The sequence below is a fragment of the Macrosteles quadrilineatus genome, unplaced genomic scaffold, assembly GCF_028750875.1.
Source record: "Macrosteles quadrilineatus isolate MER2022 unplaced genomic scaffold, UCM_ALF_1.0 Scaffold_6__1_contigs__length_79288215, whole genome shotgun sequence".
Classification (NCBI taxonomy): domain Eukaryota; kingdom Metazoa; phylum Arthropoda; class Insecta; order Hemiptera; family Cicadellidae; genus Macrosteles; species Macrosteles quadrilineatus.
In genome coordinates, this window is record NW_026542599.1 from 8,017,162 (window position 1) to 8,030,434 (window position 13,273).

The window sequence follows — 13,273 nt, forward strand, 5'->3', positions numbered from 1 at the left end:
AACAAACTATGTCATGAAACTAAAATATTTGTCATTTAAAGATAACCTCTCAAAACTACTTCTGACTTCTTTTCAATTTAATTTGCCAATGGAAACAAGCAACTGTTTGGTAAGTGATTCAATAGTTTCGTCTATTACGATTATGTTATTGTACAAAATACTATCGATATATTGAACTGTTTACAATAAGGCAACAATTATTAACTACAATCGATACAAGTTTTCGATACATGCAATTTTGTTTCCAATAGAAATGTATTTTATTTCATAAATATAGGTTTTTTAAATTTTTAAATCGTCAACATAATTTTAAAGAAAAGTCTAACAATTCATCATCTTACTCTTATATGCTCTAGAACAAAATTAACCTGAGATTGAACTCGAATATATCAATCAAACGGTAAATGTGTGAAAAATTACAAAAACACTCTTTTAATGAAAGTACAGTAATGACGATGAATCAATGTATCTGAATCCGGATTAAACTGTATTGAAACTCCTGTATTGAAAGGGATTAATTTTGGCATGTTACATGTATTGGTTTGGTTTGAATCACATGTGATGATTGATCCATTTTGAAAGGTTACATCGAAATATATTACAATAAAAAATAACTGAAACAACATAGATTCTAATCATTAATTAATTAAATGTGCAAGAACCAACAATCATAACTGTCAAGATTAATTAAATTAATATTTAATGTGAATTAATAATAGTTGACCACCTATCACATGAATATGTATTAGTCGGCCTAGTAACTGAGCCATAAAACAATGTTAATTCAATAATTTGTTATTGTTATTTTTTATAAACTAACAGAAAATAATAAATTAATTACAAATTAATTATTAAAATTCTAATTTCGGTACTTTTCTAATACAACATTACATGTATTATTCGAAAAGTAATTAATTTATGCTATAGCATTTTTTAAGCTTGTCACTGTTTATGATACTCAAATCTAATTTAATCTGAGCTGAATTTTTTTAATTGAACACATTGAAATATGAACAGAACTGTATACAGTAGTTAAAACATATAAAATGAAATGATGACTCCATTACTCCATATATGTGTTCCTAATGACGCAGACTAGAAGGTTTAGAATATTTATACTTATTTTTAATTATAAACTTTCTTACAAAGTCCTTATCTTTGGGAAACGTGTCATTAGGTTTTCCTCCCCCAAACTCAAAACCATACGCAAATCGGAACATATGTGTTGGAAGAATTTTACATTTGCAATGGAAAATGATTGATAAATGAACAAGTCAACTTTTATTCAACCTTAGTTGGAATTTATTTCTGGAATTCCCGTGGATCAAATGTATTATGTGTCTTACACCATTATAATTTTTTACATTCATTTTCGAAATATAATGGCCTGAAACCCTGACCTATCCTCTAGCAACGACCCTTTGTTAGAAAGCATCTTTAAATGCCAATCGCGATAAGCACACAAAGAATAAGTTAATTGATTAATTACATATTGATAATTGAATCTAAAGAAATAACTAAAATGTACTATTACAGACGCCGGGAGAACGCGTCACTAAGTATGTATAAGTTAACAAATGTGTTGCACACGCAAGCCACTTTACGAACATAATCAACCACAACAACACACAAGGGACCGTCATACCCTGGGTTATATCATCAGAGTAGCAGACATGGCATGTGTGGAGGTAACTTCATTAAAAGTCAAATTGAAACACTTACAGAAAGTTTAAGTGTTTATTTTGTAGTTCAAATTTACCTGTTATCCAACTTTACACGACCACCATTAACTTGTGAATACAAAAAGAGACCATTTATACGGTACCAAAAATTGTTTAGACTTTAGGGTATGATTCCTCATATTAAAAGAAGGAAAAGAATTCATATGAATGAATATACAAAAATGATTATTTGCCTAGCTATCCCCAATTTTGGTTTTTATACATTATATACATTTTTATTTCTGAAATCTTTCAACCGATCTTTATGAAACTTGGTATTTAAGGTTATAACTGGAGCAACCTATGTTAGGGAAAAATAAGCTGGTCTAATATGAAATTTCAAAATAATGGTTATTTTAATTTTTATAACTTAAATTGCAAAAATGGCCAATTTTATGAAAGAAATTTCAAGAACACTTTTTTAGCATATAAAACTCCCATATTAATGAGACTAAGATAAAAAATATCTAATGATACTTAACCCAATCTTTACTTTTTTTAGTTGTAAAATAAGACAGCATAAGAAAAGCAACCTGACTAGATTAGCCTGATTTTACAACTAAAAACGTGAAGATTCAGTTATTTATCATTAGATATTTGTTGCAATAACTTTTCAGCCGTTACGTTTAATGATAAAAAGAACTTTGAAATTTCCCCTTTTGAATAAAGTAAAGTTTATGTGTACCCAAAGTATACTTTTCGAGATACAGATTTATGAAGTTTGGTCTACATTTTTGAATAGACCAAAAAACTAAGTAACATTCTGTTTATTTCGAAGTAAATGTACAAGATTTTTAAACACGAACTCAGCAGAAGAATTACAAAATAATGTAGAGGATCTCAAAGCAAGACATGTTTTACAACCTCAAATCCCTTGGGCTGAGATTATCTAGCAATGTACAAGGATTTGAGTTGGGATGACGACCACTGAGGGATGTGCTATGTTTTATCCTCAGCTTCATGTGTTTCAATAACAGAATATCCTGAAACCAGCTAAACCAGATGAAAAAATGAATATGTTCTAGAAATATTTAAAATTTCTTTTCGTAGTCCAGTGGTGTAAGAAATCCCGCCAAACATTCCAAAAGGGCGTTTAAATGCTTCTAGGCAGTTTAAACCAGCCATGGTCAAATGTTACTCCTCATGATACGTTTTAGAAAACTCTAATTTCAGGCGAACTGAAATAGAGGTTTCCAAATGTATTTAAGTTTTTTGCCGGTTCAGATTCTTTTGTGTTCGCAGGGAATCCGAATTACATTAGTCGATTAGACTTTATCTCTGTGTTCTCCACTCAATAGTGCAGGCTTTACGCTACCAAGCCGGGTTTTGTCTTTCCATTGCTTTCAATTACTATATGGCACTATTGTAAATCTTTCCATGTAGTTTCGTATCACACAAACATAAAACAGTTTTTTTAACATCACATTTTGTTTACATAAATCACAAACATGCTTCGTGTAGTTCATAACTATGTTTTGTCGTGCAAACAAGAGTATATGAACTCCAATATTTATCAAACAAAGTTTGAATAAGATGCTTATGCATTTTGGTTTTATTGATGGAAGCATTGAAGACCAATTAATTTGATAACAAAGTCACAATTTTACAAACGTATTTCGAACAGAGAGAAAGTGCTGTGTACTGTGTCATTTTATTCAAGTTCAAAATAAATAAAATGACTCCCCACAATCAATGGCAGTAGGTCTGCTTTATCACTCAAAGGCTTTTACAGAGTAAATTGAAAACTTTTATGCCCGTCACGAGTCTCATAAGAGCAAAGCACCTAAGGAAGAGCTTTCTAACTGTAAAGGCTGTATAATTCCCTTTTCATCTGTTAGCTTTGCAAACTATATATACATGTAAACTACATTTATCACAATCTGACTGTAATAAATGTAATTTATATGTATATATACAGGGTGTCCCGGAACTCTCTACCAATATTTTAGGGCATTGCTCCTGGGTAAGAAACATACCTAAATAGCATATTTAAATTGTCCGGAAGTCCTTAGTTACTCACACAGCCGCCATTTCGTTTTTTTAGTTATTAATTTTTTTCTAAAGAATGGTTAAACATACGAAATGGAAACTTTGCACAAACATTAATGACAACTAGACAAAGCTACAAAACAATTATGACGATTTTTCAAATTCATAAAACAAAATGGCGACATTTAAAATTTTTTATAAAATCAACGGTTTTTGAGCTATTTAAGAAACAACATTTTAAATGGTCGCCATTTTGTTTTATGAATTTGAAAAATCTTCATAATTTTTTTGTAGCTTTGTCTAGTTGTCATTAATATTTGTGCAAAGTTTCCATTTCGTATGTTTAACCATTCTTTAGAAAAAATTAATAACTGAAAAAAACAAAATGGCGGCTGTGTGAGTAACTAAGGACTTCCGGACGATTTAAATATGCTATTTAGGTATGTTTCTTACCCAGGAGCAATTCCCTAAAATATTGGTAGAGAGTTCTGGGACACCCTGTAGTTTGCAAAGCTAACAGATGAAAAGGGAATTATACATCCTTTAAAGTTCTTACCTTGCTACACCCTGTACTACAGTAATACATATGTATCAGGGAAAATTACGGAAAATACATCACTTTCACATTAGATGACTCCATAAGAAAGTGGAATGATTCATCTACCTATCTATACTATTACAAAATAAAAGTCTGTCTTTCATTCACGCGAAAAACAGTGAATCAAATTAGCCTTTGCAAAAACATACTTTCTTACTTGATTGTAAAGTCTATTAAGGACAATCCCCGATTCGATATTGTATTCACATCTTTAGGAAGGAATTTTCGATAGTAAATATTGATTTATTTCAATACGACAACAATGAAACACCCCTCCATGTATAAATTTGCTTTATTTTCATTTTGAAAATGTAAATAAAACATAAAGTTTTTTGATTCATTGGACGAATCAAAAAATTGGGTATTGTGTCTCGTTCAAATAAAACTTACTAAAAAACTACAGTTTCAGCATAGACAAATATAATTCTGTTGTCTATAGTATCAGTGTCATAATACGCCGAATATAAATTTGAGTTTTGTGTTTGTCATGTTCAAATGTACGAAAAGCGGGATCAGTATTTTATATTGATATATTATTTCTGTAAAACTATGCTGTGTTCGCCAACAAAGATTTCGCTTCTTTTGTATGTCGATTTAAATAAATAAAAGTCTAAATGTTTTTATAATTTTACAGTTCAAATTAAAATGTATAAGATTCGTAGCACAGATTAAAAAAAAATATCCTTTTCAGTCTTGCGGAGAACGCGTTTCGACCTGGCTATCATCTGATCCTTGTCATATAATGTTTACTTGTATACGGTATTGGCTATGTTGGTGTAAAATACAAATTTTCACATACATCCCCACGTGAAAATGTAGACTATATAGACAAGAATGTTAATACCTTAAGAACAATTAATTACGTGCGTATGAATGGACTCGGGACAGCGGTGACACTCTTAAAGAGTTTTAATTTCTCCAATTAACTTATCAGAAACATATGTTTTAATATTGTCAAACCATAGGAATTCATAGTTTGTTAAGATTGTATTTTCAACCCACAAAGTACACAAATAAGTTTCAGATGCCTCGAATTTTATGTTAACTGATTTCAATTGATATAAACAGATTAGTAATATTAGTTCTCCGTGACATAGAATGAACGTGAAACAATTATCCATCTATTAGAAGTGTACCTTACTAGACATCTCTTCAGAATGAATAATGATTTAAATAAATCAATTTGCATTTCACAAACTAATAACTTCCCTCTAATGAAACAATACCTAATTCGTAGGAAGCACCAAGATATCATTACTGCTGGATTTACAAGGAACAAGCAATTGAGCGTCGAACGGAAACGGTTCACTACACTTCATTAGATGGAGGAAATTTCATCAAAGTTCGTTCGAGCTTTCTTCTTGTGTGCCACAAACTTGGTAGTCTTGTACGTAGACTGTTTGGTGAACTGTAAACGTTGTAACTCGTCATTAAAACCTCTTACTAGCAATTTAAGTATGACATATTTTGCACTTTGTATATGATACTATCATTGCTTCCTAACACAAAATATATCCTGATAAATCCAAAAAATCCTGTAAAATAAAAATCTAATTAAGAAAATCACAACTCATAATTGGATACTGTAGTGTGTTTTAAAATGGCTAACTAATCATAAACGTGTTTTAAAGTATATTATTTAGAATTGAATGGAAAAAATACATTAAATGCGATGCTCCCTGGTGTGGATTAAGTAAAACGTTGCTCGTGATAATACATTCACCATTCAATTCTATCACACTGTCACATAATAGTGATTTTCATTAAGGAATATTATAAATATTACAATACTATAAACGACGTTAAATCTTTGCGTTGACGTTTGGATTTTTAACTTTAGTTGCCCCATGTTACTTTCTACTTTGTTGTATAACAAAGTAACAAGGGAGGAAACACTAGAAAACTTACTTTTCTTGAGAAGAACGAGCAAGAAGATATATCGAGACTGAACGTGTGTTATTTTTCAAGTTGGACAGTATCAAAAAAACTTTCCCTGCATCATTTATACCAAACAATATTGATATGGTAGTCATAGCATAGGTTGGCAAACACGCATTTCTTTCATAACATGTATATTTCTTATAGTCCTACATATTTTGGTTCTAGTTTTAGGCATAGTGTAAGTACCATGTACAAAGATGGGTAAATTAACTTATTCGTTTGAATTCCTTAAAAACGCTGGTTCGATCAGTTATACAATTTCAAAGATACCTACTATCGTGTAACCTTTGGTTGAGTGAGTCCTCAAGTTTAGAGGATCTACTCTTCAATCTAATTACTGTACTTTTCGTTCTTGATAGATGGACGTATAGGAACCAACTTTATGTATCTACATTATTTCTTGTAAACATACTCGTTACAATTATTATACAAATAAAGATCACCAATGAATGACCCAACATATTTTTAACCCTATAAAAAAATATTTTCGAATAAAATGCATAAACGCTTTTAGAAAAGATAAATTCTTGTTCTTATCTCCTCTTCGTTCTGATGGGTGGGGCTCCCACTACCATGGGATTGAAAATATATCACAGTTTGTTTTGTCGCTGTTGCTTCGTAAATAAGAAAATTTCTAATTATTAAGAAAAAATAACTTTTAATATTTTGATATGTTTTCATGAAAGTGGGGAGTTTTGATCCAAAAGATAATTTTGTAGACCAGACCAAGAACTATTTTCAGTATGTCATTATTTATTTTTCTGGTTTAAAGTAAAGAAAACCATTTTAACAATTCCTAATAAAAATGATTGATAGGTGTAGTTGGGTGATTAAGTTGTTTCTAAATGGATCGGGTGATAAGTTTGGCACGTGATTTATAACAATCGATTTTATGAAACAAGCCTTTATTGTTTGGCTTTAATCAGAAAACCTTGAAATCGACCCCTTGTGAACTCAGAGAAAAATATACGTATAAAATATAATTATAAAAATATTATTCGTCAAATGGTAATTTATTTAATAACATGTTTTTCCATTTGTGAATATAACTTTCAAGTTGTGAGAATAATAGTTACAAGCAAACCCTTTGTTTTAACTTGGTAGGTTGTTTTTGTTTATGCCTACTTAATTAGGCAATTGTCCACAAATCCAACAAAAATTCTGCTACATTAGCATGATTAAAGTGAAACAAGTTGTTTTGTTTGTTAATAAGATGTGGGCGTTATTTAACATAGAGTGGGATAAATAATAATGTAATTCAAAAGTCACGTAATACCCTGTTAATAGATAACTGAGAATACCCTATTATTATAGTAACGTCATCTTATCTGTTTAAACCAACGAATGAAATCACTATCCCACTGACCTTTCATTAACAGCGAGGATCACAGAATAACAGTTGCCTACGGTACCTTGATAATTGATTATTGAGAATACAATACTGTTTTAACATCATCTTAACTGTTATACCGAGTAAAACAACGCTAATCTTGAGGCAAGCCTCACACAGTTATGTAGCGCCTTGGTAATATTATTATTTTAGAACGTCGTCAGTATTAAGCCAAGCGAGTGAAATAACGCTGATCGTGTCTTGGGAAGAATTGTGGTGTAATATAGTAATTCAATTTTACCTAACCCGCCATGTTAAACTTCCCTATCCCAAGCGTGATGTATACAACTTCTTTACTTCTTGAGTGATGTAAAGTTGAAAAAAACTCACTCGGTAATGTAATGAAACCCATTTAAATAACATTGAGTGCTTAACTTAAAAAATATACCTCTATGGAGGCATCGACGTTCACACGTTCAATCAGCTGTCTGCTTGAAAGTTATTGTTATGCTTTAAAGTATTTTCCTAACCTAGCTTTTGTTTGTAAAAGAAAGTTACTGTTAGACGGTAAGTGAAAGGATAATGAAAAATAGTGTACGTAACCCCATGTATATTGCCGGGTCAGGTAAAATCTTGTACGTTACACGTTACGCAAGAACGTGTTTTGAATTATGCAACTCGCTTCCGCTCGTTGCACAACATTCACCTGCGTGATGTAAAAACGCTTTTACTAAACTTGTAATGTAAATAGCTATTACATCATTTAGGCTATTCAATAGTTATACATTTACAAAAAATGTTAATATAGTCAACAGAACAATTTCCAAACTTTTCTTTGCCATAAAAACTTAAAAATCTGCGTTTCAATAACAACCACCTTCCCAAGGTCAGTTGGGTATTTATTTTCTCCCCTCGAAGATGAATACTTCCCTCTGCCCGTGACTTCATCCATATTCAGGTTCATGCATGTAGATAGCGCTGTCTTGCGATGTCCACCTTATAAAGTTGTTTGTCTGCTTCAGATTGCTGCAAGACAGCGACGATGGAAAACTTCCTCAGCCTTTGACTGAAGATATAGCTTTGATTTGCTTTGATAAATGTTGTACTTGGAAAACGATTGATCATAATGGAAAAACAAATAGTTTGATTACGAGAGTCTGTAGAAAATACCATTACTAACTAGCAAATTGGAAATGCTTAAATGATTAAAATTTATATTACGTCGCTATTTATATAGCGACCGTAATCGTGTTTATACACGATCCTCAAGAGAATATTATAATAGTTAGAAATTATATTAGTTCCATGAGAGAAAACTTAAAGGGGTTATCACAATTTGGTGACTTTTAAAATTAAATTAAATTTATTTGAAAATAAATTAGATTAATATGAAAAGGAAACGAGAAAATATATCTAAGTAATTTATTGTAATTTGTTATCCACATTGATAGATTGACGATTAACCATGTATGCCATTTTAACAAATAAAACAATGAAGTATGATGGCTAATATTATTAACTACATATATTATACTATCTGCTGTGTCCGTGCTTCTTAACGGGAATAATTATGTACTATGCAGCCTAATCCAAACACTTGTTAAGTATTTAAAATTTATAAACGAAAACCCACAAATGTATACAAAAAAGTATCACCTACATCATGTAATTGTCCTACTGTTTACATTAAAATAAACCAATAACATTAATTTCATAGCTTAGACTAGACACTTTAATAAATCGAAACCAGAGCCTGGGTCGATACAGCAACGGTTGTAGAATTTTTTTCCCATAATCATTGATATAGTTTTAGAATAAATAAACCTACCACCATAGTTGTGTAAAATATTATATTTAATTTCTTTGGATTCGCTGTCTGAAATTGAGAAATAAGCAATTTGGCAGTTATTCCTGTTTACATTGAAATGTCAAAGAAAATGTTAACATTGTGAATGTTCTCATTGCAGTCATGGAGACCAATCAATATTTACTTTAAAATCATCACTTCAGAACTTTAAAACCAAAGGGGCAAAGCCCACGGTCAGTATCGAAGTGTGAATAGTCCTATGACCATCCTTGGTATGGTAGCTAAATTTTTGTAAAGTTTAAGCTCAGTCAGTTCTATAGTTTTTACATTAAGTAGTAATAGACATACAGAGACACCATTAAAATTTTATATAATAGTATATATTATAAACCAATATGAAGCAACCAAGTCTGTACAACAAAACAATGTCTAGATAAGAAACATTGCACATCAACACCTGGTTTTCTAATAATGCATCACATAAAGAGTAAAAAGTAAACACTTAAAACACATTATTGATACTGAGTTCATGAAAGTCCCCTAATAGTTTGTATAGAGGGAATAATATATCTTTGTAAAAAGAATTTAATACGTATTTCGTTGAACACCAATCGCTTTCAACACTACAATATTTCGGTGTATACAACAAGTTTAATTACGTTTTACGTAGTTAAAATGTCAAGTAAACGTCATGTACTCAATTTTCTGGACACGTTATTATTTAACGTCAAACCCCACTCTTTGTTACGAAAATATAACGCTGAGAACAATGTGTTACTTTTTACTCCTGACGTATATCCCTTGTCACTCAACTGGTAACATGTGTTCTGAACACTGCTACTTCTGGGAAATAATTGAAACGAAAATAACACTTTCTATAACAAATTTACTTCATACATGCTTTGTAATTCGTATAAATAACAGTAACGTTCATTTACAAACAAAAGCTAGGTTAGGAAAATTCTCAAAAAAATAACAATAAAATTCAAGGGCACAGTTGATTTCTAGCGTTGAACGTAGTTGGCTCCATAGAGGTATAATTTTTAAGTTGAGCACTCAATGTTATTTAAATGGGTTTCATTACCTCACCGAGTGAGTTTTTTTTTCAACTTTACATCACTCGAGAAGTAAAGAAGTTGTATACATCACGCTTGGGATAGGGAAGTTTAACATGGCGGGTTAGATAAAATTCAATTACATTACGTTATTTATGATATACAGGTTTATTTTGTTTGTGATAAGTTTGCTATTTTAAACAGAATTATTTCGATTGCACGTTACACCCTTATTCACTCAAACTTAGTTCAAAGTTCAAAAATAAGGAAGTTTTACATAACCATTAATTTGTGTATATATTTAAAATCGGATGTTAACAAAACAAACACTGATAAACTAGTATCTTTGACTATTAAAAATGATAGTATAAAATAAAAATCATTACTGTCATAATTTTATCAAGGTATTATTCAGTAAAATCGATCGTATGCTAGGAATCACTGTAATCTTACACCGGGAGTGAGCTGTAGTCTAGCGATAAAGCGTAGCGCTTCGGTGCCTGAGGTCCCGGGTTCAAATGCCACCGATCACCAATGGATTTTATTTATGTGATAATGCCGGGACCCTCTAGGAGTAGCCTGAAGTAATGTGTGAACAGTTCCAAGCTAGAAATATCGTCCTAGGATGTAAAGGTGGGACATCAAAAATGAAATCTTACACCACAAACGTAGAGCAGATACACAACCAAGTGGGTTTAAAAGAATGAAGAGGGCGAGTTTCTAATTCAATAAGTTGTTTCAAATGACCAAAACGATGCGTTTGATTGAACAATTGTATACAAATTACAATGTAGTATTTAGAAAGAAGGCCTTCATTTGAAATACTCAATCTTAAACTTAGTTTTAGAAATGTTGGGAACATAAATAGTCACCATAGAATTTTATAATATAATTAAACTAGCTGTACCCGCGGGCTTTGCCCCGTTTAACTTCTTTATTTTTAAGATAAGCTCGTTCACATGGCTCAATCACGTCCTGGTTGAAGTTCGTTCGCTACGCTCACTCACCTTTAGGTTGGAGCTCGTTCGCTGCGCTCACTTGCCTTCAGGTTAGCTCGTTCGCTAGGCTAACTCGCCTCCAGATTGAAGTTCGTTCGCTACGCTCACTCACCATTTGGTTGCAAATTAGCTGTTTTCATAAATTTAAAAAAAATAGTGCTGCACCCTGTTGGTAATCCTTGTAACTTAATTGCTATCGAACATCATAGAACAGAACCAACTTGTTTAATTGAAACAGCTGATAAGATTCATTATTTCCTTTTAAATATGAAAATCATAAGATTAACAAGGGAAACTCCAGAGCCACTGGGGCGGAGACCGAGAGTCCGATCAGAATAAAAACAACTTAGTTTTCCTATTTAATGCCTAAAGAATCGGTGTACCAAATTTCAGCCTCCTAGGTAAATGGGAAGTGGGAGAATTAGTGATGAGTGAGTGAGTGAGTGAGTGAGTGAGTGTGTCAGTGAGGGCTTTGCCTTTTATATATTTAGATACTGTTAATTGGTATTACACTATTTAAACCTAAACATATTGCTATGATCTTGTAGCCATCTTGATTACTAAACAACCACACGATTGTTTCAGAGCACATACAATACTAGTCTCATATTACTAATGGGTATTTGTTGATCTACCAAGTAATATTACTAGATGCAGCGATACCACACCCTACCAGAGTAATGCCTGGGTATTACAGGAGCTTACATTAAGGTGAAATGTAAATAAGGAAAAGTGACAGGGAAGGAGGCTAGCAATAGCAATAATATTAGTCCAATTTTTACAGTATTATGCCATAAAATTAGTGGGCGGTTCAAAACTATTTACAAAGTTGATAAAATAGAAGTATTGTAATTCGAATTTTTAGTGAGGTTTCAAATGAAACATTTAAGAAGAGGTTTATTTACAAAAATATATGGTTGAGAATTCAGTTAAAGTAGAATACTGTTGTTTAGTTTAATAATTTAATTTATTTATAATAGTTTAATAGTTTAACTTTAGGGTAAATAAATTGATCTTTGCATTGTTATTATTATTGCTCATGGATTAATTTACAAGTTTCGTGTATTCGTTTAATTTTTTTTATAACGTTGACTTTGAACCAAAAGTTTAATCTATACGGAACAGCTATCGTGTTTTTCCCCTCAAAGAGATCAAATTTAAATATGCTACCATTGATTGTGCTACTGTTGGAATTCTCTTTTAGTTTTTTATCCATTCACGATGGAGTAATAAAAAAGCGATTGTATTTGGCATCAGCACAATTTATCGTTGCCTCAGTTAACAGAATAAATTAATATGTCCATCAAGAGGGCGAATTGTACAACTCTCAAACCACGCGAACCAATCTTAGGTTCATTGTTAACATGTACTATTGAGAACGCTAAACTACATGTTTCTATACTGTAATATAAAATATACATAGCATTTTAAAACACAATAAGTTTTGACACAAATTTAAACAATTTTTACTACACAATATCGTTTTATCAAAGCCAAACAAGACAAGCTAGTTTCATTAAATTGATTGTAATAAATCACGGCTCAACCTTCCCACCCGATCCATCTCCAAACAACTTTAACTTACCCAACACCTATCCATCATTTATATTAAAAGTGCTTACAAGAAATAAAAAAGTTTCATATTTGCAAAGCAATTCAATTACGTAAATTAAAACCTTACACAATAAAAATTGTTCTTAGTGCTTTTATAAACATTATGTTCTTAAAATACAATCCCGTGTTACAGTATAATTTTAAGGAGAAATTAATAACATATTGAAAAGTTTCTTTTATTATCCATAAGTTATTTTCCTACCATACGGAGACATAGTGA

At 31.4% G+C, this 13,273-nt stretch overlaps 1 protein-coding gene across 1 annotated transcript in view; it reads right to left on the bottom strand.

Annotated features, from left to right (window-relative positions):
* The window catches only part of LOC128996582 (atrial natriuretic peptide receptor 1-like), a 60,048-nt gene that overhangs the window by 31,799 nt on the left and 14,976 nt on the right, over nt 1-13,273 (bottom strand). The gene's annotated exons all lie outside the window — the stretch shown is intronic.